Source organism: Lissotriton vulgaris, chromosome 5 (genome assembly GCF_964263255.1).
Source record: "Lissotriton vulgaris chromosome 5, aLisVul1.2, whole genome shotgun sequence".
Classification (NCBI taxonomy): domain Eukaryota; kingdom Metazoa; phylum Chordata; class Amphibia; order Caudata; family Salamandridae; genus Lissotriton; species Lissotriton vulgaris.
This window is the reverse complement of record NC_141693.1, coordinates 153041513-153068040: the sequence shown is the minus strand read 5'-3', so window position 1 is coordinate 153068040 and position 26528 is coordinate 153041513.

The following is a 26528-nucleotide window of genomic DNA, read 5'->3' as shown; positions in this document are numbered from 1 at the left end:
TCTTCCTATAGTGCAGGGAGCATTTTTATGGTTACTTCTTGACCTCAGGAGGAGGAATCGCTATCGTCCATAAAAAATCAATCCACATCTCTACCAGCTCTGACGCCAATCTCGCCAACTCTGAACATCTTCACTTCCAGATCCACATCGACCCCAAGACCACACTCAGAGGCACCCTCCTTTACAGACCACCAGGACCCCGCGCAAAATTCAGCGAAGACATCACGGACTTCATCACTCCACACGCGCTCCCTTCCAAAGACTACATCCTTCTGGGAGACCTCAACTTTCACCTTGAAAAGAACAACGACCGCAACACCACCACCCTCTTGGACAACCTCGACAACCTTGGACTTAAACAACTGGTCACTTCCCCCACCCACATAGCAGGTCATACTCTCGACCCTATCTTCACCTCCAGCAATCACGTCTCCTTCAGCCACACTACGGCTCTCCTCTGGACTGACCACAGCTGCGTTCACTTTACCTACAACAAGCCGAAACCCATCAACCACCCCCAACCGACTCTGCAAAGAAACTGGAACAAAATCACCAGTGACCAGATCTCCTCATCGCTCCTTCTAAACACCCCAGCCCTCTCTTCTAACCCAGACCAAGCCGCCACCAACTTCACCCTATGGTTATCCAACTGCGCCGACATCCTAGCACCACTGAAAAAACGTCAAAGCAAACCTGGCAGCAAGAAGGCCTCATGGTTCAACGATGATCTTAAGAAGTCCAAGAAACTCTGCCGCTCCCTTGAAAAGGCCTGGAAAAAAAACCCAACCACCAGCACCAAGGACGCCTTCAAAAACGCCACCCGCATACACCACCAACTAATCCGAAAGGCCAAAAAAAACGCCTTCAAGGACCGACTAGATAGCAACGCCTACAACAGCAAGGAACTTTTCAACATAGTCAAGGAATTTACCAATCCCTTGGCCAACTCCAACGACATCACCCCCTCCCAAGCTCTCTGCGACTCCCTGGCCTTATTCTTCCACAACAAAATTGCAGACATCCACAACAGCTTCGACAACCAACCCGGCGACCAACCCACCCAACCATATGCGGAACATTCACCCCCCTTGAACACCCTTAACGACTGGAACCCAATCTCCACTGAGGACACCATCCGCCTGATGAACTCCACTCAGGATCCCCCACAGACCCATGCCCTCACCACATCTTCAACAAAGCAGACTCCGTCATAGCACCACACCTCCGAGACGTCATCAACTGCTCCTTCAAATCCGCCACCTTCCCGGAAAGCTGGAAACACGCTGAACTCAGCGCCCTTCTGAAAAAACCCACAGCGGACCCCACAGAACTCAAAAATTACCGCCCCATCTCGCTCCTTCCTTTCCCGGCCAAAGTCATAGAGAAAGCTGTCAACAACCAGCTCGCCGCTTTCCTCGAAGCCAACAAATCCCTCGACTCCTCACAGTCTGGCTTCCGAGCAAAACACAGCACTGAGACCGCCCTCATCGCAGCAACAGACGACATTCGAACTCTACTGGACAATGGAGACACAGTCGCCCTCATCCTCCTCGAGCTCTCTGCATCCTTCGACACAGTCTGCCACAGCACCCTTTTACAACGCCTCAGAAACATCGGAATTCAAGGAAAAGCACTTGAATGGATCACCTCGTTCCTCACCGGAAGAACCCAGAGAGTCCGACTTCCACCATTCAAGTCCGAGGCCACTGAAGTCATCTGCGGCGTACCACAAGGATCATCACTCAGTCCCACCCTCTTCAACGTATACATGAGCCCCCTCGCGGCCATCGCCCGCCAACACAACCTCAACATCATCTCCTACGCGGATGACACTCAACTGATCCTTTCACTCACCAATGACCCCAGCACCGCCAAAACTAACCTACACGAAGGCATGAAAGAAGTTGCCGAATGGATGAAACACAGCCGTCTGAAACTGAACTCAGATAAAACAGAAGTCCTCATCTTAGGTACTTCCCCCTCTGCATGGGACGACTCTTGGTTGCCGGAAGCCCTTGGAAAAGCACCCATCCCGACAGACCAAGCACGGAACCTAGGTGTTATCCTGGATTCTTAACTTTCAATGAACAGACAAGTCAACGCCGTCTCCTCATCCTGCTTCAACATTCTTCGCATGCTCAAAAAAACATTTCGCTGGATCCCCACCGAAACAAGAAAAACAGTCACCCATGCTCTGGTCACGAGCCGATTGGACTACGGAAACACCCTCTACGCAGGTACAACCGCTAAACTCCAGAAAAAACTCCAATGAATCCAAAACGCCTCAGCCAGGATCATATTGGACATCCCGCGTAACGAACACATCTCTGGTCACCTGAAAAACCTCCACTGGCTACCCGTCAATAAGAGGATCACTTTCCGACTTCTAACCCACGCACACAAAGCACTCTACAAAATCGGACCAGAATGCCTCAACTCACGACTGTCCTTCTACACCCCCTCCCGCCAACTACGATCCTCCAGCCAAGCCCTCGCCACTGTACCTCGTATCAACAAGACCACCATGGGAGGTAGATCCTTCTCATACCTGGCAGCTAAAACATGGAACTCACTTCCCACTTACCTTCGCCTTACCCAAAACCACCTAGCATTCAGAAAGCAACTTAAAACGTGGATATTTGACAAGTAATCCTCCTCCCCTCCCTAAGCGCCTTGAGACCCTCTGGGTATGTAGTGCGCTATATAAATTTTATGACTTGACTTGACTTGACCTTTGCTGGTCCTATAGCGCTAGGGAGCACATTATTGCCATAGCGCCTGGGAGCGCTTAAATTTCCACAAAGCGTGGGGGAGCGCTGCTCTGTTCACCACGGCTGTCCACGCCGCCTGCGTGTCCTGTTGGATTTATTTTTGTCAGAGAGAGCCTACCCCTCGGTCAAGTCATCCCCCGCCTGCCGTAATGTAATGTAATGTAATGTAAAAATTACTTATAAAGCGCGACATTCACCGGACGGTTTCTTGGCGCTGTTCACTTTATTCGGTGAGAGGCAGAGGGCGAGGGGAGAAGAATTTATTAGTAGATGCTATGGAAGAGGTGGGTTTTTAGGAGAGATCTGAAGTGAAGGTGAGAGGAAGAGAGTCTCAGTTCCAGCGGCAGGGAGTTCCAGAATGAGGGTGCCAAAAAGGAGAATCTGAGACCTTTCTTTTTTTTTCGGCCTGAAGCGGGGTGTCTGGAGGAGCGCAAGTTGAGAGGAACGGAGGTTCCTGGAGTGGGTTTAGGGATGCAAAAGAGAGGAAATAAAGGAGGGGCCGGTGCCGGCCAAAGATTTATGAGTCAGGCAGCCAAGTTTGAACTTGCAGCGCTCCGAAACAGGAAGCCAGTGGAGGGCCTTGAGGAGAGGACGGACGTGGTGATGTTTTGGTTGGTGGTAGATAAGGCGAGCTGCCTGATTCTGAATCAGCTGTAATCTGTTGATTTGGTATTGTGGGATGCCAACGTACAGGGCATTGGCGTATTCGATCCGAGAGATGACTAAAGCCAGCAGTGCCAAGGTGAGGGCTTCAGTGGTCAGAAAGTGGGCTATTTTCCGGATCTTCCGGAGCTGAAAAAAGCAGGAGGACACAGTGGCACTGACCTGGTGCTTCATTTAGAGGTCTTGAGAGATGTAAACCCCGAGGCTTTTCACTTTGTCAGCAGGATGGGGGGGAGGGCCGAGGGAAAGGGGCCAGAAGGTGGAATTCCAGGGATTGGATGGGCCTCCGACAAGAACGAGCTCCGTCTTGTCTGGATTGAGTTTAACATGGTGAGTGCTCATCCAATTACTGATATGACAAAGGGTGGACTGGAAGTCTTGAGCCGCTTCGTCCGAGGAGTCGAGATTGAAGACGAGCTGTATGTCATCTGCATAGTTAAATGCAGTGACATTCCTACCGCGGAGGGAGCGGATAAAGGGGGTGAGGTAAAGGTTAAAAAGAAGGGGTGACAGGGATGAACCCTGCGGAACACCGCAGGTGACCCTCGTTCTGTTTGCCGTAAACTGGGAAAGACGGACCGATTGATGACGGTCCGCCAGGAAGGAACAAACCCAGTTAAGGGCCGTCCCACTGATGCCTGCCTCTTTGACACAGTCGACTAAAATGGTATGATCGACCGTGTCAAAGGCCGCTGACAGGTCTAGAAGCACCAGGGCTTGACTGATGTTGGAGTCAGCGCCTCTACGAAGTTCCTCCATAACAGAGAGGATAACCGCCTCTGTCGAATGGGCGGCGCTAAACCCGGCTTGCTGGGAATCTAGAAAATTGGAGTTCTCGATGAAGGAGCTGAGGACGCTGGTCACATGCGTCTCAAGTACCTTGCTCAGGTAAGGCAGCAGGGAAATGGGGCGGAAGTTGCCCAAGACCGTGGGGTCGGCGTTTGGTTTTTTTAATATGGGGACCACTTCAGCGTTCTTGAGCTGACTGGGGACGTCGCCGAGCAGGAGGGAGTTGTTCAGGAGGGCCAACGGAGGGCCAGGGCAGGTCAAAAAAAGCGGTCCGGAGAATTGCCGGAGGGCAGCAGTCTGTGGGGGAACCAGATGAGACTTTGTTGAGCAGGTGGAGGAAGTCTTCTACGGGTATAGTAGGGAGCTGGGTCAGGGAGCGAGAGTCGAGAAAGGGAGCGGCCTCTGGGAGGGGCATTGCTGGGGCCCCAGAGGAAATACTGTTTTTGATTTTACTGATTTTGTCTGTGAAAAAATGATTAAGGGAATCGCAGAGTGCCTGAGAGGGGAGGGGTTTGATGGTCACCCTATCCGGGTGTGAGAGTTCCTCCACAATAGCAAAGATGTCCTTAGATTTTTGCGCGGAGTTGAGAATTTTTGTAGAGAAGTAAGCAGTTTTGGCAGCGGAGATTGCTTGTTTGTATTCTCCGGATAATTTTAGGAAGTGGGATTTTTCTAAGGGGTCGTAGTTTCTGCGCCAGCGACGCTCGGCTTGACGAAGTCCCAGTTTTAGGGTTTTGAGGCTATCGGAAAACCAGCGATGTGCGTCGTGAGGGCGCTTAATTCTGATTGACTTGAGGGGGGCGAATTTGTTGCTGGCAGACACCAGCCAATCGACGAGTGCGGCTTCCTGGGAATCTAGAGAACCTAGGCCGGGCGGAGCCGAAGATGTCCGAGAGGAGAGAAAAAGGTCGAGGTTTGCTTTATTCCAATTGCGGGCCAGGAGGCTAGGGCCTCGGCTACGGGGGGGCGGTGGGGGGACCAGAAGAAGGAAAGAGATTAATAAATGGTCTGACCAGCAGCAAGGAAGGATCAAAAGTGATTTGATTTCAAGGTTGTAGGTCCAGATCTGATCTAGGGTGTGGCCTTTGGAATGAGTAGCTGTATGGACGTGTTGACGGCCATTGATGCCGCTTAGTAGATCGGTGAAAGCCAAGGAGTGGGGGCTTTCATGTGGGTCAGACGGCCAGTAATTGAAGTCTCCTAAGACCAGGAGTTTGGAGTTATTGAGTGTGAGCTGCGATAGTAGATCACCAAAGAGAGAGGGGAAATTGGGCATGGGTTGAGGGGGGCGGTATACCAGGACACAGGTAAGAGGGGACACCGAGGATTCGAGTCTGATAGCCAGGCAGTCAGCCTGGGGGATGGTGAGTAGAGAGAGGGAAGTGAATCTGATGGAGAGTTTGATAATAGCGGCTACGCCACCTCAGGATTTACCAGCTGGTCGGTTGGTTTGGAGAATGTAATACCCCGGAGGAATAGCTGCCAAGATGTCAGGGAAGGAGTCCTCATTCAGCCAGGTCTCAGTTAGGAATAAGATGTCCAGGAGGTGGTATATGTCATGTTGGTGACTGACTAGAGACCGGGTGTTGAGGTATACAACTGCTAGCTCCATGTTGACAGATGCCTGAACAGGCCGGGTTATAGGGGGTGGGAAGGAGGCAGTGTGCTCGGGGGTGGTGGAGGATGGAAGGGCCCTGAGCTCAGGAAAAACACTACGGGCGTTGAAAATCCCCAGTTGGAGTAGTTTTGAATGGCTGGAGGATTCCAGCGGCCAGAGAGAGTGTAATGCAATCAGGTCCCTAGGGGCATAGGATGTGAAGGGCCGCTGCGCTGCCCGCAGCGACCCGGAAGTGGTTGGTCGGCAGGCCAATCCCAGCGCGGCCTGACCAGAAGTCCCGCCCACCACCGCTGAGAAGAAAAAGCTGCCCGGGTGAGGAGGTGCCGGTGGAAAAAGCCCCGCGGCTCCCAGGAGGGGGGACCGGGTGAAGAGAGGCGGTGAGGTGCAGGCGGGGCTCCGTTGTGGGGTGGAGAACCCCGCACTGCCACCGGAAGAAGGAAGCCGCCTGCCGTGCCCGTCCCGGGGCTCCTGAGTGAAGGGAGAGCCCTGGGGAGGAAGAGAAGTCTGGCTGCCCAAGCCGTGAGTCCTCTGTGCCACAAGGAGAGCCCCACAGCAGGAGAGAGGAAGCCCCAGCTGCCGCGAGCAGTTGGTGAGTCAGGGCTGTGCCGGGCAGAGTGGGGCATATCTATTTTTGCTCCCCGTGGGAGCTGAAGAAGCCTAGGGGTGCCGGCGGGAGGCATATTCAGGGCGGCCCGGATGGCAGTGGGCCGCCCCACCGTGTCCCAGAGCTGTGAGAAGCCCCAAGCAGCGCACCAGTTTTAGCGAGCCCTGAGAGGCTCGTGGCACCATTGTAGTTTCGAGTCCCCAGAGAGGGGGACTCCAACATAGGGGCATATTTTAGTGTGGTGCATTTAGGGTGGCCCCGGATGGCAGTGGGCTGCCCCACCATGTCCCAGAGCTGTGAGAAGCCCCAAGCAGCGCACCAGTTTTAGCGAGCCCTGAGAGGCTTGTGGCACCATTGTAGTTTCGAGTCCCCAGAGAGGGGGACTCCAACATAGGGGCATATTTTAGTGTGGTGCATTTAGGGCGGCCCCGGATGGCAGTGGGCCGCCCCAACGTTGTCTAGAGCCTGCAAGGCTCCCACGATGGGCATGGTATTTCCGAACCCAGATGTCTCCAGTGAGTGGTGCCAGCTCTTGAGGGGACATATTTGTGTAAAGAGCCTGAGTGGCCCTAGCCTGGCCTTAGGTGTTTAAAGCGCCAGTGAGAGCCCAAGCTGCATTTTGGTGGCCAGAGCCTGAGAGCTCCAACAACTGGGCGCAGTTTTGGTCTGAGGGTCAGTGAGGGCCCTGCCGCAGTTTTGTCCCAGCTGCCCAGCAATTAGTGGGCAGCTGCACCGTTTAGGCGCTTGAGATAGGGGTCAGCTGCCCAGCAATTAGTGGGCAGCTGCACCGTTTAGGACCCTGACTATTGGGACACAGGGGGTCCTAGCCCCAACAAGGCCAGTTGGCCTAGGGACTGCCACAGGTTGTGGCTTAGGTAAGTTTTGCACAATTGTGTGTTTTTTTTCACCTCTGAATGTGTTTTCATGCATCATGTGTTTTTGCGCTATTGAGTTGTGTTCTGGCACCTCTGAATGTTTTTTTTGCATCATGTGTCTTCCTTGTTCTTACACCGCTGAATGTGTGTTTTATGCATTATGTGTTTTCCTTCCCTACACCTCTGAATGTTCTGATGCATCATGTGTAATGTGCTCTTGCTTAAACCCCTAATTGTATTGTGATACTTAGGTGGTTGTTCTTTCTAGTACAGGTGGTCCTAGTGAGGTCCTGGTTCCCTGTGTGACATTCTCCTAAGGTGGTTAGGGTTGCGTAGGTGGTACTTACCTGTTACCAGTTTACTAGTTGTGTGCTATATTTGCTTATTTGTGCTACAGTGATTTTATATCCTATATTCTATGTTCTAGAAGTGCTATTTCTACTAAGTGCTGATTCTGACAGTGGCCCATGTGGCCCTGTCCTGTAAATAATCCCTTGTGAATATTGCCCGTGCCAGTTGGCACCATGTATATTGTGTAATTAGTATCTGATGTGTTATTACAATGCAAAAGTTATTTTTATATAACCTTGTGTGGAGTTCCTTTTGTGGTGTGCCTAGGATGTTGTTGCTGGTGTATGGGTGCGCAAATGCTTTACACATTGCCTCCGGGATAAGCCTGTCTGCTCGTGCCAAGCTACCAAGGGGGTGAGCAGGGGTTATCTTGGCGTATGACTCTCTTGCCCTGACTAGAATGGTGGTTTCTGCCTAGCTTTGGCGTCAGCCTTAGCCAACCAGAAATAGCCAGTTCTAACACTAGGCCATACTTTTGGGCTCCAGGGTCTCTTGAACACCCTTAGCGGCCATAGACCGAGTGGTCACACATGCCCACTCAGGCAGACACAACATCTCTAAATGCGCCTTCCTTTACACCTTAGCCCAAGGGGAGCTTTCTAAATCATTGCCTAACAGACAATCAACAGGCATGGATGGCCTCACAGCTACTTGAAGAGTACCAGAGACCCCCCACTCAAAGGGAACTTGAGCCACTTTGCAAAGGCTCTCTGTGTTGTCAGCTGCAACAACTGGGAAGAATGCATGACGGACTACCTGCTCTTCAGAGACCAAGTGACACTTGACAGCTGTCACACTTGCTCCTGTTTCTCTGAGAGCCTCCACTCTATGGTCATTAATGGTCGCCCACTGCCTGTATTTTTTAGTGTTCTCAGGCAGTTTTAGGGACCATCTCAAAGTCTCTTAATGAGACAAGGGACATTTATGCAGGCCCCCACCCACCTTGGAAACTCATCTCCTCCCCACCCAGGGCTATACTGACCATCTGACGGGGTGGTGCACGGGGTGGCACATGCTGTCCTTTCTGTGGACACTGGGGATCATAACAACGGTGTCACACCTGCTTACACTGAAAGCAGGTAACAGGCCCCATATGAACAGGTTTACCTGTCAGGGTCCTGACTTCTTTTCAGGGGGAGGCTGGAAACCCTTACCTTGGTTCCCTTTGGAATTACTTTGGGGACCTTTTTGGAACTCCCTCTGTTTAATCTTGTCCCCCCTACTCTTCTGCTGGGGACCCTGCCCACCTTTGGCAGAGTCTCCCACAAGACCCTTGTGGACCCTGGTACTGACCCAGCGGTCTGCCTCTTCAGCAAGATTTCTAGCTGAAAAGTCAACTTGCAATCAATAAGGTCAACTTGCAATCAATAAGGTGCTGGTGTATCTCTGGAAAACAATTAGCAGACAAGTGCTCCCTAGCAATCAAATCATAGAGCGCTTGAAAATTATCAACATTGCTACCCCTCACCCAACCATCCATAGCTATGCAAAAGAAAGACACATATTCTACCCAAGTGGTTCCCTCCAGTTTTTTACAATTCCTGAACCTCTGTCTATAGACCTCTGGGGTTAAACCATACCTTGTCATCAGTTCTTCCTTCATGTGGTGGTAAGACATCCTATGCTCACTGGGTAGGTCTAACAAAGTATCCCTCCCCTCAGTCAGAAAACGACCCCACAACCCCGCTCCCCAATCCTTCTCAAAGACCCGGTGGGCCAGCATTGCTATCTCATAGGCTGCAAACCACAGACCAATATCTTTACCTTTGTGAAAATCTTGGGAATATGTACTCTGCCTTCTGAAGGCACAGATGGGGTGCTGCTACCAGAGGGATTGATTTCCAAGCCTTTGACCTTGATCTCTAACTCCCTCGACATTCTCCCATGCTCCATTCTAATCTCTCCCTTTCCAAAGACAGCCTGTTATTCTCTGTTTCACTCTGACTCTCCATCTTAATCTTAGCCATCTCCAGCTTGTGTGCCCTATTTCTCTCCCTGTCTTCCAACTCTCTGGGGGACAGGTCATTGGAAGAGATGCTGCTGCCAGGCGGCGACGGCACCCCAACCCTGGCTGGAAACTCTGGCCCATCAATTTGCCCATTTGCATTCCCCATAGGTTCCACCACAAGATCAGGGGCATTTCTTGCTTCTACCCTTGCCCTCAGCGCCTTTTGGTAGTCTTCTTTTTTAGAAATGCCTGGTGTCGCAACTTCCAATTTCCTGCAGAGATACTTGAGCTGTTTCACAGTGTAGGTTTCCAACCTCTCTTCCTCAAAATCAAGATCCATAGATGCAACAGATGCTGGTTTACTAATGGTAGTAAGAATTGGGAGTTTTCAGGAAAAAACTAACAGTCCAAGGAAAAAGGATTCTAAAAAAAGTATGTGGTCACGTTTGGTCTGCACTCACTAGTAGTGTACACCAATCAGTATATATGAAACACAAATGCAAAGTCCAAATCCTCACGGCTGACCACCAATGTTAGATCTGAGGGTCTCTAGTTGGCAATGGTATTCACCTTTGTCCAAATAGGGACCCTTACTTCTAAGTCAGGGTAAGGGGATTACACTCCTTAATAACCCCTGCTCACCCCCTTGGTAGCTTGGCATGAGCAGACAGGCTTATCTCAGAGGCAGTGTGTTAAGCATTTGTGAATATACACAGCTATACAGTAATAACACTACAGCTAGACACAATACAGGTTTTATAAAAATAAGTATTCTTTATATAGACTTAAACACAAGACCACAAATAGACAAAAAAACACAATACTACACTTAAGGTTACTTAAAAGATGATTAAAGTCTCTTAGTTCAAGTTGTTTGTAAATGCAACAAAGTTCTCTACAAAGTACCTGGATGCGTAACGCAAAGTGAACAAAAGGCTCGCAAAAGGGGAGATGCGTTGGTTCCGTGACTCGGGGAACGGTTGTGTCCTTCCTCAATGCTTGCGGGACTCGTCGTGAGCCTTACCAGTGCGGAGGTGATCCGTAGATTTTCGGCTTGCGGGCCCGTTGCGGTGTGCAAGATGGCGCCTTGATGCGATGCGACGATCCGGTTGCGATGCGAGAAGGTGGCGCCCTTGATGTGGCAATGCGATGACGCCCTGGCAGCCTTGCAACGGCTCTGCACTTTGGAGCCGCGACAGGCCCTGCGATGCGCTTCTCCGGTGATGCGATGGCGACTCTCTCAGTGGCCTCACGCTTCTCCGGTGATGCGACAGCAGGCAGCTCCGAAACACACGCTTCCAGGGAGATGCAACGGAGGCTCGCTTCTCCGGCGTTGCGATGATTTCAACTGCGGCAGCGACCCGCTTCTTCTCGGTGCGTCACGCTTCCAGCTCCCAGCGGCACACAATTCCGACTGAAGTCAGATTTCCCAGCAAGGAAATTCAGGATGGAGCTGGAGGTGAAGTATTTTGTCCCTGAGACTTCAGCAGGAGGCAAGCACAGTTCAAGCCCTTGGAGAATATTCTGTAGATGAAAGTCCTTACAAAGTTCCTTCTCCTTTCCCTTGGCAATGAAGCAAAAACTCCAGGCTAACTCAGCAAACAGCACACTGGCAGAGAGGCAGTCCAAACTCCTGCAGCTTCCTTCGTTCTTCTCCTTGGCAGAAAGGTTTCTTGTTCCATAAGTGATCTAATTTCTTGGGATCAGGGTCCCAATATTTATACCCCAAAATCCTTTGTTCTCTGAAGACAGAGAGGCCTCTGCCTAGTTCAAACCAGTTCCTGAGCACTTTGTTGACATCACTCTCTTCTTCCTTTCACTGTGCAGGGCAGAGACATGAGCCGCCCCACAGGAGGTGGAGCTAGCACAGGAGGAGAAGATACAGCTCTGGAGCACTCTGTTGACATGATTCCTTCACTCCTTTCACAGTGCAGGGCAGAGACATCAGACAAGCCGTATGGGGTGGAGCCAGCATTGTAGAGGGAAGGCCCAGCCCTATTCAGGTCCCAGGTGCAACTCCTCCCTCCCATCTAGATGCAGATCTCTCTATTCACCACCGGGCTGCTCCAGCCTGTCTCCTGGAATCGCCCTGCCCTGTCACTCACAAAACCAGACCAAGGAATACACAACCCAGCAGAGGCAGGCTCAAATGGTTAGGCAAACAAACACCTGCTTACTGAAAGTGGTATTTGCAAACACAGAATAATAAAATTAACTTTACTAAAAGATGTACTTTGTTATTCTGAGTTCAGGCATACTAAATTCGAATTTCTCCCATTTTCCCTGAGTCAGTTAGGATTATAAGATTGTAATAATCTTAACTGCCCATTCTGGCTTATGAGAACAGGTAGCCTTCAATAGTGAAAAATTAAAATGGCTGTAATTCACTATTAGAACATGCTACACACCTCAGAGCATGTCCTACCTTATATTTACAATGCACCCTGCCCTTTGGCCTACAAAAGGGGTGTCTAATGTGAAGCAAAGGGAAGGTTTAGGGACTGGCAAGTGGGTGCACTTGGCCAAGTCGACATGGCTGTGCTAGACTGCAATTAGGCCTTGTAATGGCAGGCCTGAGGCACACTTTACAAGCTGCTTCTGTGGGTGGCACAACCAGTGCTGCAAGCCCACCAGCAGAATTTGATTTACAAGCCCTGGGCACACATGGTGCACTGTACTAGGGGCTGACAGATAAATCAAATAACCCAATCATGGAATCCAATTAGTATATCAATTTAACATAGGGAGCACTTGCACTGTGACACTGATTAGCAGTGGCACAGTGCCCAAAGCATAAATCCTGAAAAAACATATCAAAACAGAGGAGGCAATCCATCAAAATGGAAGGGAGGCTCACGCCAATGATGTCAGGTCTAACACACTCCAAACCTGGTTAAAAGACAATATTACTCCAAAGAAAGCACCTTGAGGAGCTCTCTCTGCTTTCTGCCCTGTGTGAACTTATGGAGCAAGCGTAAACTATTAGCTCATTTTAGGACATAGGGAAATGAAGACAGACCTGTACAAAGCCCTGCATTGCCACAAAGAGCTTCTTATATCATCGAACATGAAGAGAGAGGCAGGAATCAAAGGGTAAGCGAGAAAGAAACAAGGACCCCCTGGGTAGTAAAATGTGCAGACTCCTAGGGCAGGGTAATAACCTATGTGGAAAAAAAATCCTAGGCCATCAGAAAGGTAAGTGAACAATTTGTCTAGAACCAGTGGTGAAAAGAACAATCGAATGTGAATTTATATTAAAATTATATGCTTAATCAGCATAAATAAAAATCATATAGAGACTCCACAAAAGTCAAACTATATGATAAGATAAAAATATAATTCATAAAGCAACATCAACAGGTTATATCAACAATAAGTACATAGCATATAAATCATACATGTTACAATTAAAACAATTCATACAGGGTTATCTTAAGTATAAAAAGTGCTGAAAAAATATGTATTAAAACTCAAAGTGAGTTTTAATACATATTTTTTCAGCAGTGTCAGCTGTTGACACTTCACTGCCCCCTACCTACGGCAGTGCCTGCTGCTGACACCCCATTCCCTCTACCTTCTGACACTGCATCACCCCTACATAAGGCAGTGCCTGCTGCTGACACTGCATCACCCCCTACCTACTGCCCCCGACCTATGGCAGTGCCTGCAGCTGACACCCCATTCCCTCTACCTGCTGACAGTACATCCCCCCTACCTACGGCAGTGCCAGCTGTTGACACTGCACTGCACCTACCCATGGCAGTGCCTGCTGCTGACACCCCATTTCCTCTACCTGCTCACAGAAGCAATGCCTGTTCGTGACCCCCCATCACCCCTACCCAGGGCAGTGCCTGCTGCTGACACTAGATTGCCCCCTAGGTACAAAAGTGCCTGCATCACCCCTACCTACAGCAGTGTTAGCTGCTGACACTGCACTGCCCCCTACCTGCCACAATGCCTGCTGCTGACACCTCATTCCCTCTACCTGCTGAGACTGCATTACCCCCGACCTACGGCAGTGCCTGCTGCTGACACCCTAGTCCATCTACCTGCTGACACTTTATTGCCCCCTACCTATGGCAGTACCTGCTGCTGACACTGCATCGCCCCTACGTACGGCAGTGTCAGCTGCTGACACTGCACTGCTCCCTACTATGGCAGGGCCTGCTGCTGACACCCCGTCCCTTCTACCTGCTGACACTGAATCGCCCACTAACTGCGGCAGTGCCTGCTGTTGGCACCCCATTCACTTTACCTGCTGACACTGCATCGCCCCCTACCTACAGCAGTGGCTGCTGCTGACACCCCATTCCCTCTACCTGCTGACACTGCATCACCCCCTATCTACGGCAGTGCCTGCTGCTGACACTGCGTCACCCCCTACCTAAGGCAGTATCAGCAGCTGACACTGCACTGTCCTCTGCCTACGCAGTGCCTGCTACTGACACCCCATTCCCTCTACCTGGTCACACTGCATCGCCCCCTACCTACGGCAGTGTCCGCTGCTGACACCCCATTCCTTCTACCTTCTGACACTGCATCGCCCCGTACCTACGGCAGTGCCTGCTGCTGACACTTCACTGCCCCCTACCTATGGCAGTGCCTGCTACCGACGCTGCATCGCCCTCTCGACCCCCCCCCCCCCAGCCTCCCTCTCACCCCACCCCCCGTCGGTAGTGTCACCTGCTGACACTTCATTGCCTCCCTGTTCACAATGGAAGGAGCCGGCAGCAGGAGCTTACACTACCGTGCAGGCCTCGATGGGCCCCGAAGGACATGAATGATAAGGCGCGGGAGCGCGGATGGATGTCTGCTGTCAGGAATCATTAGACTTTCGCTGCTTCTGGAGGCGCGGGGCTCTGGGCCTGGGACGAATAATCCCTAAATCTCTAAACCGTTTCACTCCAAACATAATCGCTCTGCAGCAAAATCCGTCCTGGGCATCTGCCAAGCTCTGGGAGACGATGTGGCACATCTAATCTCCGCCACACTTGGCTCTGTTATCAGTGTATTTAGATGAAGAATGCGCATTTTGAAGAGCTGAGTGCCTGGCTCATAAAACAGGGATGAACCGGCATTGCAATGGTCCAGACTGCTAAAAAAACACCCAGTCAGCCAAGCCACTTCATGAAAATGCTGCACCTGCCAAAGATCACAAAAACATCAGGGTGAAGCAAAAAAAACAGTTACAATCAAAAAATCCGTACTCGTCTCTAGAGACAAGAGAAGTTGAAAAGCCTGACGCCTCTTTTCCCCGCGAAATTATTTCCCAAAGAGAACTTTAAAGAGTGTGTAAAGTAGACGACCCAGGAAGATGGCTTTCATTGTGTTTTCTCACAGTCAATCAGGTGACAGCGAGGAAATACACCCTGGGAACATGACGTCATTTCACCAAAAGGCAAGGGGTAGCGGAAGTGACATCACACGCCATTTGACATTTAGGTTTAATCACACACATATGCTCACACATACACACACACTATCTCTCATAAACACATTCACATGCAATTGCACACATGCACACAGCATATATTTGAAAGCATTTTTGACTTACCTATGCCGGCAGGGAGGGTCGGTCAAGTTCTGACTACTCACACTCCATTTTTTTTACACTAATTGTGAATAATATAATTTTATTTACTATTTGTGTAATAACAACATTGACAAAAAATAAGGACATTAGAGCTCCAACCGATGTTTATAAGGGCGAACTGTACCTGTGTTCCTGGCACTGATTTTGCTACCTCTGAGTGCAGGGGTCGCAAATGCAGTGCCAGGGGGTCGCAGGAGGAAAGCAATGGGGTCACTGATGCAACCACAGGAGACAGGGGTAAGTGTAACTTTATTCAGATATAAAATTTACAGGTCAGAAGATACCAACGACAGTACAAATTATTAAAATAGCAAAGCATAAAAACAGTAAGTACATTAAAACTTTCGAATTCCATTTGCGGACTTCAGTAACATTATAAAAAAAGGCAAAATATACACAGCAACTGTAACCACAATGGGATTTGGCCAAAAAAGAAGTTTGAGGACTTAACAGTAGCGGTGTTATGCTGATGGGTACAGTAAAAAAACAACTACTAGCAGCAGGTTGAAGGAAAATGCATTCAAATATAACCAATTATAGCAGCATTATATAAAAATGCGGTTTAGAGTAGACTGTATACCTTTAAAATAGAAACGTTGACCAGCACTGCCCGTTATTGTGTAAAATTACGGTATGCGTAGCGTATAAGAGTTATGAGGCCTATATTTAAAACTGTGTTCTCTGGATTAAGAGCTGCAATTACTGCCTGCCTGCAGGTCCGGGTTCCCAGCCTATTCCACTCGGCTTTCAATTTTCGTCTGCGCTGTAGCGCAATTGCAGGACAAAGACAGACCACATGCTCTAAAGTCTCAGCCACCTTACCACACCCCCTGCATGTTACATCCTCTGATGTACGACGCCAGTGAGGTAAATCCTTTAGAAATTGCCAGTCACCCAGTCTAAGAGTCAAAAAGCTAAGCTTTAAATACAAGAGATAAGTGCAAGACAGATAGGGGAGGGGAGTGGCCAGCCCATAAGAATTCCTTATTGCCCAGGCATGCTTGCGTTTAGCAAAATGAGCTTTGTCAGCCATTCGGGACCTCAGTCGGGTACGTTTCTTGATACTGGTTTTAAAAACGGCCTTACTAGGGTTGAGTTCCCATAATTCGCAGACAGATATTTGGTTAACTGCATCCCTGAAAAAACAGCCATATGATCCCCCTAGGTTTTCCTTAGAAATGTCTGACCAGAGTTGTGACTCCAGGGTACCTGGCTCTGCTTGTCTTAGTTTGTGGCACAGATTCAAATAGAAGCCAGTATTAAAAAATGTGTAGTTTAAAAGACCCAGTTCTAATCTGATCTGTGCTGCAGAAGCAGATTTAGGCATTTTGAGAGTTTTTTTATAGATTTTGGTCACATGTTGGTTTAGGTTAGCATTGAGTTTTCCTCTAAATATTTCAATGCTATACGACAGAGTTGGCCCGATTTTTGCTCTCATGACTTCCAGTAATGGGGATAAAGTTGGACCGGATAGTTTTTTTGAGAGCCTAGAAAAAGTCACCTGAAGGTTCATGGCCTTTAGTGATATTTGACTGCGTTGTTTAGCAAAAGAACCCCTGGTGTCAAAATTGACCCCGAAGTATTTGTATGTTTTCCAATTATGAGGTTCATCTTATTATATAGCCATCCGCCTCCCAGGTATCATTTTCTACCAAGATTACCACTTGGGTTTTCTTTAGGTTTACCTCTAAGGAATTCAAAGTGGTATAGCTGTGTAATATGTTTAGTAGCCTTTGCAGACCTACCCGGGTGAGACTGAATAGAACCAAGTCATCTGCATATAGGAGATTACTAATTGACTCGCCACCAATCTTGGGTGGGTGGCTGTTTAATTCCTCGAGGGTGGCTGGTAAATCTGCTATCAAAAGTTAAAAAGTAGTGGGGCCAGCACACATCCCTGTTTGACACCTCTGGACGTCATGATTTTCCAGGAGATATGTGTGCCAGACCCCAGCTTCACTTGTATCCATGTGCCTGAATGTAATTGTATTATAGCGTCCAGAAGTTTAGCCGGGATCCCTCATTTCTTTAACTTTACCCATAGAGCAGCCCTGGGGACCCGGTCAAAGGCGGCTTTAAAATCTACAAAGCAGCTGAAAACAGCCCTAGATGTAGTAAGTGCTTTCTCGATGATTATAGACAGTGTCAATAAGTTGGTCGTGGTGCCCGAATTTGCAGTCAAGCCTGTCTGGTTCTTTGGAATCAGGTTATTCAGCGCTGCCCAAGATCTCAGTTCCTCCAGTAGAATGCGGCATAGTGTTTTGCCTCAATGTCTAAAAGAGCGATTCATCAGTAGTTGTTTGGAGAGGCATGCGACCCTGACTTGTAGATAGGATGGATTATTGCACCACGCCAAGAGCCCGGCATGGTTGAATTGGTTAGTGCACAGTTAAACAGATTGGTTAGGTACCCCGACCAACAACCACAGGAGACCTCTAAATGCCGTCCATGCCTGGGACCATCAGGGTTATTAATGCACACGCTCAAGAAATAATTGTCCTAATACCACACATTTTGGGATCTACTCAAAAGGTACCATCATTGTCACAATACCACAGATCCTGTGCTCAAATCAACACCGATAATCACTTTAGGTAAGACCACGGAGCCAGGGGAAAAACAACCAAAAACCATCACTACTCTAATACCAGTGACTCAAGCTACGTCAGACAGAAAACCACTAACGTCTAAATGCCACAGAATATGGCACGGGACGGGAAGGCAAAGCCAGACCCACGAGGGACAAGCCAAGAACGCCTCCTGAGGGCAGGATCATTAAGAGCTCAGAGGCAGTAAGCCCATTCCCAACCCTCCAGCCCCTGGCTGAGCTCCATGTTACGAGACTCAGACCAATCACATCCCTGCATTATATTGCGCACCCCAACACCCCCGCATGACCCACACCACACAACACCCCTGTGACACCCTGAACCCCACCACCTGCGAGGCATGCAGACTGCTACTGTGTTTTGAATCCCCCAATCCGAGTGAAGTGCTCGGGAGAATCAGGGGTTAACAAGCATTTGCAATGCAATTGGTCTTGCGTTTACGCGAGTATAAGCTATTGGCATTGTAAATGACACTGTCTTTTATTTAAGTTTTAAAAACGAAAACAAAAATAAGTCATTATTATTTGCAATGTGAATAGCTCAAACTCGCGTAAATGCGAGACCTATTGCATTACAAATGCTTGTTTGAACATGTAGTGTCATCAAGTATTGTTTAACATGTTTGTGGTTTCCACTTTTTCCTTGTTTTATAAACGTGACGATGCCCTTGATAGTACAATCTTTTTAGAACTAAGGCTCTAGTCTTCTTTTTTTGAATGTGAGGTATTGTTAGTTATAAGTCCCTCATTGTCGTGAACACACATGAATATAAATCAGGGGCCACAAACTGATAGAACAACATGCTTACAAACAGGGATTTCCATACGGGAAACTATTAAATTACCCGCCACCATTCCGATGGATGTGCACTTCAACAATTAGAGTTACGGTCCAGTGTTAGGTAATGGACGCGGCCCTTTTACCCAATTAGGCAGCTTAAGGGATCAGAACAGGTTTGGCGCATGTGGACATAGATGCAGCATGCTGGATGGAGCTTCCAAAGAAACGTATGAATGTCTTATTAACACCATGCGCGCTAGCGGAATTCCGCTCGCACGCTGGGATTTGCGAAAACGCACTTTACGTGACGAGCTGGGCTCGTCATCAGCGTGCGAGGAGGCTACGCCATGACAAGCCCAGCTCGTCATCAGCGTGGAAGGGGTTAAATGTTACCATTGATGTTGATGTTTTGCGCTTCCTCACTCATAGTGACTTGCTTAATAATGCAATATAACGTAGTGAAACTTTGGGAGGGTGATACGTCACATTGATATTGTTCTAGGCACTGTGTCTGGGTGGAGGAAGGGAAGATGGAGGATTGACACTGCCGCTGAATGCTCGCACCTAGAGCTGCTGCTTCTCCCCTATGGTATGCTGAGGCAGTAACGCCGGGAAAGTGAAAGAAATTAAAGCAACTAAATGGAGGAACAAAAATCCTTCATCGATGTTGGAACTACAGATGTTTTGTGAGCCTTCAAGCTAACCGATACATACAAACAATTAAGCACTTTCACTACAACTAAAAGTGAAAAAGTGAAAAGTGAAAGGGGTCTCCTGCTTTTCACTCATCTTATGTTGGTCTTGATCGCTGGGACGTCACGGTGGACTTGGATTCTCACCCAGCGTGGTCTGACTGATTCATGGCGCTCCTCTCTCAGCTGATTCTTCTTGGGACACACACCTGTTCTGGCTGTTCCCCGCCGAAAATCTCTGCTGAAGACAACCGTGCAAAAGGGAGGACGCACTTGCTCGTTCTCTACAGCTATAGTAACTGATGCTGCTGGGCTTGCTACTATGGAGGATGAAACACACACCCCTACTTGGAAGAGCAATACAAACCGAATAGCTCTTTATAGAGTCCGATGCCCGATCATGAAAATATTGCAATCACGTAAAGCTAATGAACTTCTTAATCATGGCGGCGGCGAAGCCTTGGAGTGAGCACGAGAAAGGAGGAATTGGGGGGCGAGTGGCACAGACGGAAGGGAGGGGGGGACAAGGGGGAAAGAAAGGGCAAGCAGCATGCGCTTCCCACCCCTCGCGCACACTGGCTTCTTGCGCATGCCCCACTGCTATGTTTAGGTCATGCAGTGATGTGCAAGACAAACAAAAAGTCCGAACAGTGCGGACTAAAACTTTAGTTGGTTGCCGCTGCTTCCGGACTACACGGAAGTCAGTTGGACATCAACAGCAACTGAAAATAAAGGTAAGAAATGCGAGAACAACACTAAGTCAATGGCAAGCAGCAGGAGAAACTACTGGCTGCATGCCACCATATAGAGATTACTTTAGGGCTCGCTGAGACAGTGCAGGCAGCGCATGCCCTGCCAAGGTGAGACCTAAAAATGGTTACAAGGACCGCAACGGACATACCTTGACCACTCCACACTGGACCATAACTGAATTGCGGGCACTGCAGCCACAAGTTTGGAGCGGGCAAGGAAGTCCTGGAAACCGGACAAATTAGACAGACAAGAAAGCACCCTAGACTAGGATAACGTGCAGTGCAAAACAGTGTCCTGGGGATGCCTTATGGCATGGGCACAGGGGAGTAGGCAAAATGCCAGCAAGGGGTCAGCAGCAGACGGTCACAGCACTTGCAGCCCAGGCGAGACCTGACGGCCACCCACTCAGATATCAGTAGAAAGTGAAGCCTGGAGGCCGCAGACACTGGACACCTGGAAAAGGGGTCATTACTCGGGGTTGTGTGGGAAGTGCTGTAATAAATTTATGGACCAACTAATAGGACCATTGACCATTTTTATAGTTGTGATGCAATATTGAGTCACGGAGCATATGAATGACCAAATGCGATGCTTATGGTCTATCTTTAAAATAAACTGCGGCTGTTATGGACCAACTATGACTCAGACTGCGATTGCCTGAACATGTTATGTAATGGCGCATGAGTATCAGGGAACTAGCACGTCTGGGAGGGGTATACTGAGCTGGAAAACGGACTACCATCAGTGCTGTTTGGTAATAGATGCTGATCCTTCCGAAATCTATCACTGCTGCTCTAAGGATACAGAATATCAAACCAAAGGAGCAGAATAGTATATTTTTTCCAAATATGCAACTCAGGGACCAGCTCAACAGAGCACCATCACCACGCATATTTCATACAGGCTGGCAGCAGCAGCAAAACATACATCTAACACCAAATAATGTAGAATCAGTCCAAATAGAAAATGTCCCTCTTGCAATTTTACCTATCCTAGGCTCAGCCCAGCAGCAAAGAGTAGCTGCTCCAATACCACACATTCGGGAGTCAACACAACAGAAAACGACCACAGATCCAGTGACAGGACAAAAAGCCATCGCTGGTCTGTGGCCAAAGATGCTGCAAGCTCCCCATCAGTAACTATCACTGCCCTAGGGACACAGATCCTGGGAGCATGGCCTCTCACAGGCAACCATCACCATCTTAATGGAATGGACGATGAAACACCTCAACAGAAAATCACCATACTGCAATGCCCAGATGCTGTGGCACCCAACAGTAAAAGAAGGTACTAAAATGTGATGGTGGAAACATCAAAACAAAAATAGCTGCTGCTCTATCAATATAAATGCAGCAACCACCTGATTAATGCCATAAAGTCCCAGATGTAGGAAACAACCTAACCCCTGCATCAGAAAATAAGGATCCCTGACCCATGGCTGCAGAGTTTGTGAACCGATGACAGACACAATATATTTCAAACCAATAAATAAACCAGCATATTTGATTCATGCTAGATTTATGGCACTATGTGGTGAAGCGCGTGAAATGATAGGTAGAGGCCCAATGGGATCCAGATGTTGACATGACCCCCTGCAGAGGTCACAGGCAATCACTGACTAATTAATCAAGGCATGATAAATCGAGCACAGAGTTGAAATCCAGAGCAAAAGGCATGTGGAAAACGATAATCCTTTACACTAGAACAAATGTCATATCTAATCATCGTTTTCAGCACCTTCAATAAAAAAGATATAAATTGGTGTCAAATTGTAACATGTTCAAGCTTTATGTGATGTCATGTTTTTGTGACTTGGGAGGTCCTGTTTTATGCTCGCTAGTGACATTTTGCTGCATTCCTATACCCCTTTCTGCTGTCCTAACTGAGTGTTGTATCAGACCTTCTGGTTGGAGGCTTGGAGAGCATTGGCCACTCAGGGCCTCATTTGTGAGGAATTGGCCTTGGGCAGCGCTGCAAGTCTTCTTGCTGCATTGCTCTATGTCAATGTGAAAGAGCAGGAATGCACTGTATTTATGAAAAACAGTGCATTCCTGTCCTTTCCCCCTGCGTTGGCCCACAATTAACTGCATAGGGCCAATGCAGGCACCCTTGCACCATGGTGAAGGGTAGACCTGTTGCAGGAAGGATTGTTTTTTGTGCAGCAACACAAAAACAATCCAGAGAGGTGTTTTCCTCTTTCCAAGTGTGCTGCGGAATGCAGCAAACATGGAAAGAGGAAAATGCGTAGGGAAATAAAAATATTTCTCCACTTTACGCCCGCTCTGGGTAGGCATAAAGTTTTGGTGCTGCCTCAAGTTTAGGTGATTAAATAAATCTGACAGTGTCAAAATCCATGGGTGCTGCATGGAAACCCCACCACAACGCCCATGGAACACCTCCTAGACACTGAGTAAGGCAAGGCTGTGACTTGTGTCGCTTTGTGTTATTCCAAATCTATGAGGTCATGCAAAGCCATGCAGAGTCGCTTTGTGTCGCCTCATAGATATGATTGAGAGGCTTATGCCACCAGAGTGTCAAGCCTCTCATAAATAAGTCCCTCAGTGAGCTTAACTTTGATGATGGGGCAAGGACCAGGTAACATATGCCCGCCTGGGATACCTTGCAGTTTTTTAATGCAGCTCCTTGACACCGGTTCAAGACTAACTGTGCTGTATTAGGATTGCAACTAATGAAATGCAAGAATGAAAAAAAGGATCTCTGTGTCAAAAACAGTGACATATTTGCCTATCTAGGGTAATAGACGATTATGTGAATGTGGATGTATGACGTTACTCCGCATACTTTTACTCCGCATACCGTTACAACGCGACTTTTACAACGCATACCATTACAACGCATAGCGCTTTGAGGTGCTGGATGGTGGTAAGTATAATTTACTATTCTAACTCCAGTCCCCGTGGACCCTAGGGAAGGTGTTGGATAGTAAATTATACTTATCCCCTATCCTAGAGCGCCCCCCAGCGCAATGCGTTGTAATGGTATGCGGAGTAAAAGTCGCGTTGTAATGGTAGTGCGGAGTAAAAGATGCGTTGTAACGGGTGTATACCTGTGAATGTATTTTACAGGATGTGTTTTGCAACAGGCATGTTACCCTCTATGCTATTTTATGAGTCAAAATAGTAACCAGACAAAACACAGATCTCTTCAGTAAGTACATTAATCACCAGCGTCATCTTACTGTTAGTATCTTGAAAATCACTGGGCCTACAAGGATCTCTGTTGCAGGCACCTTAACCCTGTAAGATATTTTACTAAGCAGCCTCTTTGTGACCTATTAGTTAAGCCTCAACAGATTTACTGTCACATTTGTCCTTGTTGCCAATTTCTTAAAGGCAGTTTTTATAAAAACATAAATGCCATGACTAATCCCTTGTGACTCCACCGTTTTTTAGCTGTCACATTGCGAGAAGGTGGTTCTGACCATCTGAGCCACCAGAATTTTTCGCTTTTTGATTATCTGATTGTTTGACTTTTTACTGTGGGAGCGCCTCGCAACCTGGGGCTCACCCACGGTAAACTCATGGTAAAATGGACTGCATGTGCTTACTGCCCAAGTACACTTCGTGAGATATGGATGCTGTGATTCAGCCAGGGTAAGGTGCACGGGGCTGGTTACTAGAGGACGTGTGTGCACCTGTGTGAGGGCTGCGTGTGGGAGACTCCTGACATGCTCAGTCCAGGAACTGGGCAAAGCTAGCCTGGCACAGAAGGAACTATGCAGTGTTGAGTGGTGACCTGGAACAGGCTTTATAATGGGAGTACAAATGTAGGGAAGTCAGTGTGTTTTACTGTCTGAACGGTAGTAACACTCCATTATATTTCTATTGGAAAGTCTGCCTTAAGGTGCACCTTCACTTTCCTTGGGCCTACGAACTCCAGACACGAACGAAAATACACTCTACCACTTATGGGTCATCCAGAAATGTCGTACTCCTCTGACTCAGCTCAGAAACCGAGCCCTGGCTATGTGTGAACCTGCCAGGCTGGATTATTTACTTTCCTCCTCAGGCTGTAGCATTAGAGGCCTAGCTATTGAAAGCAAGCATTCCACAGGGCTCAGGTCAACTCTAGGGGTGGGTGGCGAACTCCGATCCATCAATGTAGTTCACGGAGCTGTTGCCACACGTCGCTCTTCTCAGAATGCGGAGTTTAAACAATTTCGCAACCACTAGTGGAGCGGAGTTGGCGTGCACTCACTGTCACTTCTTAGCGGGCTGCTGATCTCGCAGCCACGCAGGGCTGCTCCCCTTATTGCAGTACTACCCTGAGCTCATTAACATCTCTTCACCAGCTCTTTGCTGTGTAAATGAGCTGGCATTTACTGCAGAATTACCACCACCAGCCCCGCACATCTCAATGTCCCCACCACACCACATGCCCCGTGAAAGAAATGACACCTAAGAATGGACTCAGCCCTGGCACACAACAGGCTACTGTTGCGGGGATTCTGCTCATACACAGAACAGTGCACAGAGACCCAGGACCTCAGTGAATTGTGGTGTACCAAAAAACTCACCTCAGTACCTACAACCCCTACTGACTAGCAACAGTATCACGTTAGCTCTCCGTCCTATAGCGAAGCCACAAATGATTAGACAACCCAGAACAGGCGACTTAGGTTACTCTCAGAAATGGTGGGAATCAAGAACACTATTTCGATTGTTACTCTCATACCAGTCCACAACGTGAGTAATTAGAGACACGGAAAAGTTTAAAATGTTGTTTTAACGACGTGCTCTAGATGCAGTATTTTTGCTAACATAAGCAGGCATATGATTGAAAATAATGCATTCAGCATTGTTACAATTCCATAAAACACAAAGGGAGAAATCATATTATAATGATAGTGGTAACAGGTCCTATAGTGCCTTGGATACCACCCTCACCTGCTAGGAACTAGGTTTTATAAAAATATTAGAAGGTCTCTTAGGCTTGACTGGGGAAGCCCATACCTCCAAGATCAGAAGAAGTGAATCACACCAGGATCAGCAAAGCTCTCTCTCTCTCTCCGGAAAAGGATTTTCTCCTAGTGCCCTAAGCACGCATGCAGTGCAATATTAAAGGCACTAGAATTTCAGTTAGCTGCAGCTGTGTGCATTTTGTTTCTAGAGCGTGGGTCCGATCAGCCCGAATAACAGTGTACATTGTTATTGTAACCTTGGAGGCTTCTGCACACACTGTACAGACTGAGGTCGCAATGTAAGTCTAGGGATGTTGAAAACAAGCCTTTCTCATGTGAAGAAATTCAAGCAGTCTAACTGACAAAAACAGTTAGATTCAGTGTTGTGTGCAAAAGCTGCAAAATGGGAAAATGGCATTTAAACATCTAATAAGCGTATGCTAAGATAGCAATGTGTGCATGCGGGACACTGCCTTCACTCCACTACGATGTAGGTATGCGAGACCAGGGTGAACTGCATCCACTTTTCCTCATCACAGCCCTGTCCAGGCCTCCCCCACCCCTGGCTCATACGGCTAAGTGGCTAGCACCCCAGGACAACAGCGGTGCAACATGCTGCTAACATGTTGTGCTACATTTTAATGGTTCATTGAATGCTGGTTACTTACAAATCTATTTAGGAAAGTGCCGCGTGGCACTGCAGGTCAATTCTTCAGATGTATCTTGAGCTGTGAACATGAGAGGTCCCCAGAGGGAGCTGCTGCTCGTAGCAGGAGTAACCCGGATACTGGCCACACAGCAGAGAAAGGCTGCCTGCCAACCCCGTACGTGGGATCGTCAGCTTGCACAAAGTAAAGTACACACTGCATACAGCTGTGTGACTGGCTGTGGTGAGCTCATGTGGGAGCGTCTGCAGCTCCGCACTAAAAGAACTCTGCATATGAGGGGTGTGGGGACACATCCGCAAGGTCATTTACTTGGGTAACCATTGCCAATCAATGCCAGAGCTACACCCAACATGGCCGTCATGATTCTGTGTCTACTTAGCAATATGTGTGGTTTTGCTTTTGAAAGCAAATGATTGTACTCCGTCTTCTCTCTTAGCACACCATGAGGCTGCCAGGCTTTGGCATATGCAATTCATGTGCAGATGCTGGCAAAGCTGAGATGTGAGTGGTAAAAACGGCATACATCCGTAGGACTAGGAGGCAAGGTGGTGTTTGGCAGCTCAGGGGTTGGTATTGTGGTGCACTATAAAGTGAGTATTCTGCGTTACAGTACTTGCACATATTTATTTTCGTTCATGCATCATTTTCTAACTTGTAATTACATTCATTTCAGTTTACAGGGTAATGTGTAGCAAATTCAAAATCAAAGCAAAACTCTGCTGCTTCGGAACGAACTCTGCGGAATTCTGCAGAGTTTTTCGGTAACTCTGTGGAATTTGATGGAGTGAAGCTCCGCGAGCCAAGTCAACTCTCCAGGAGGAAGAGACGGGTGAAGCTGCTTGACATCAAGTGAAACCTGCTCCCTGCTGAGTACATCCTCTTGGAGGCCAGCA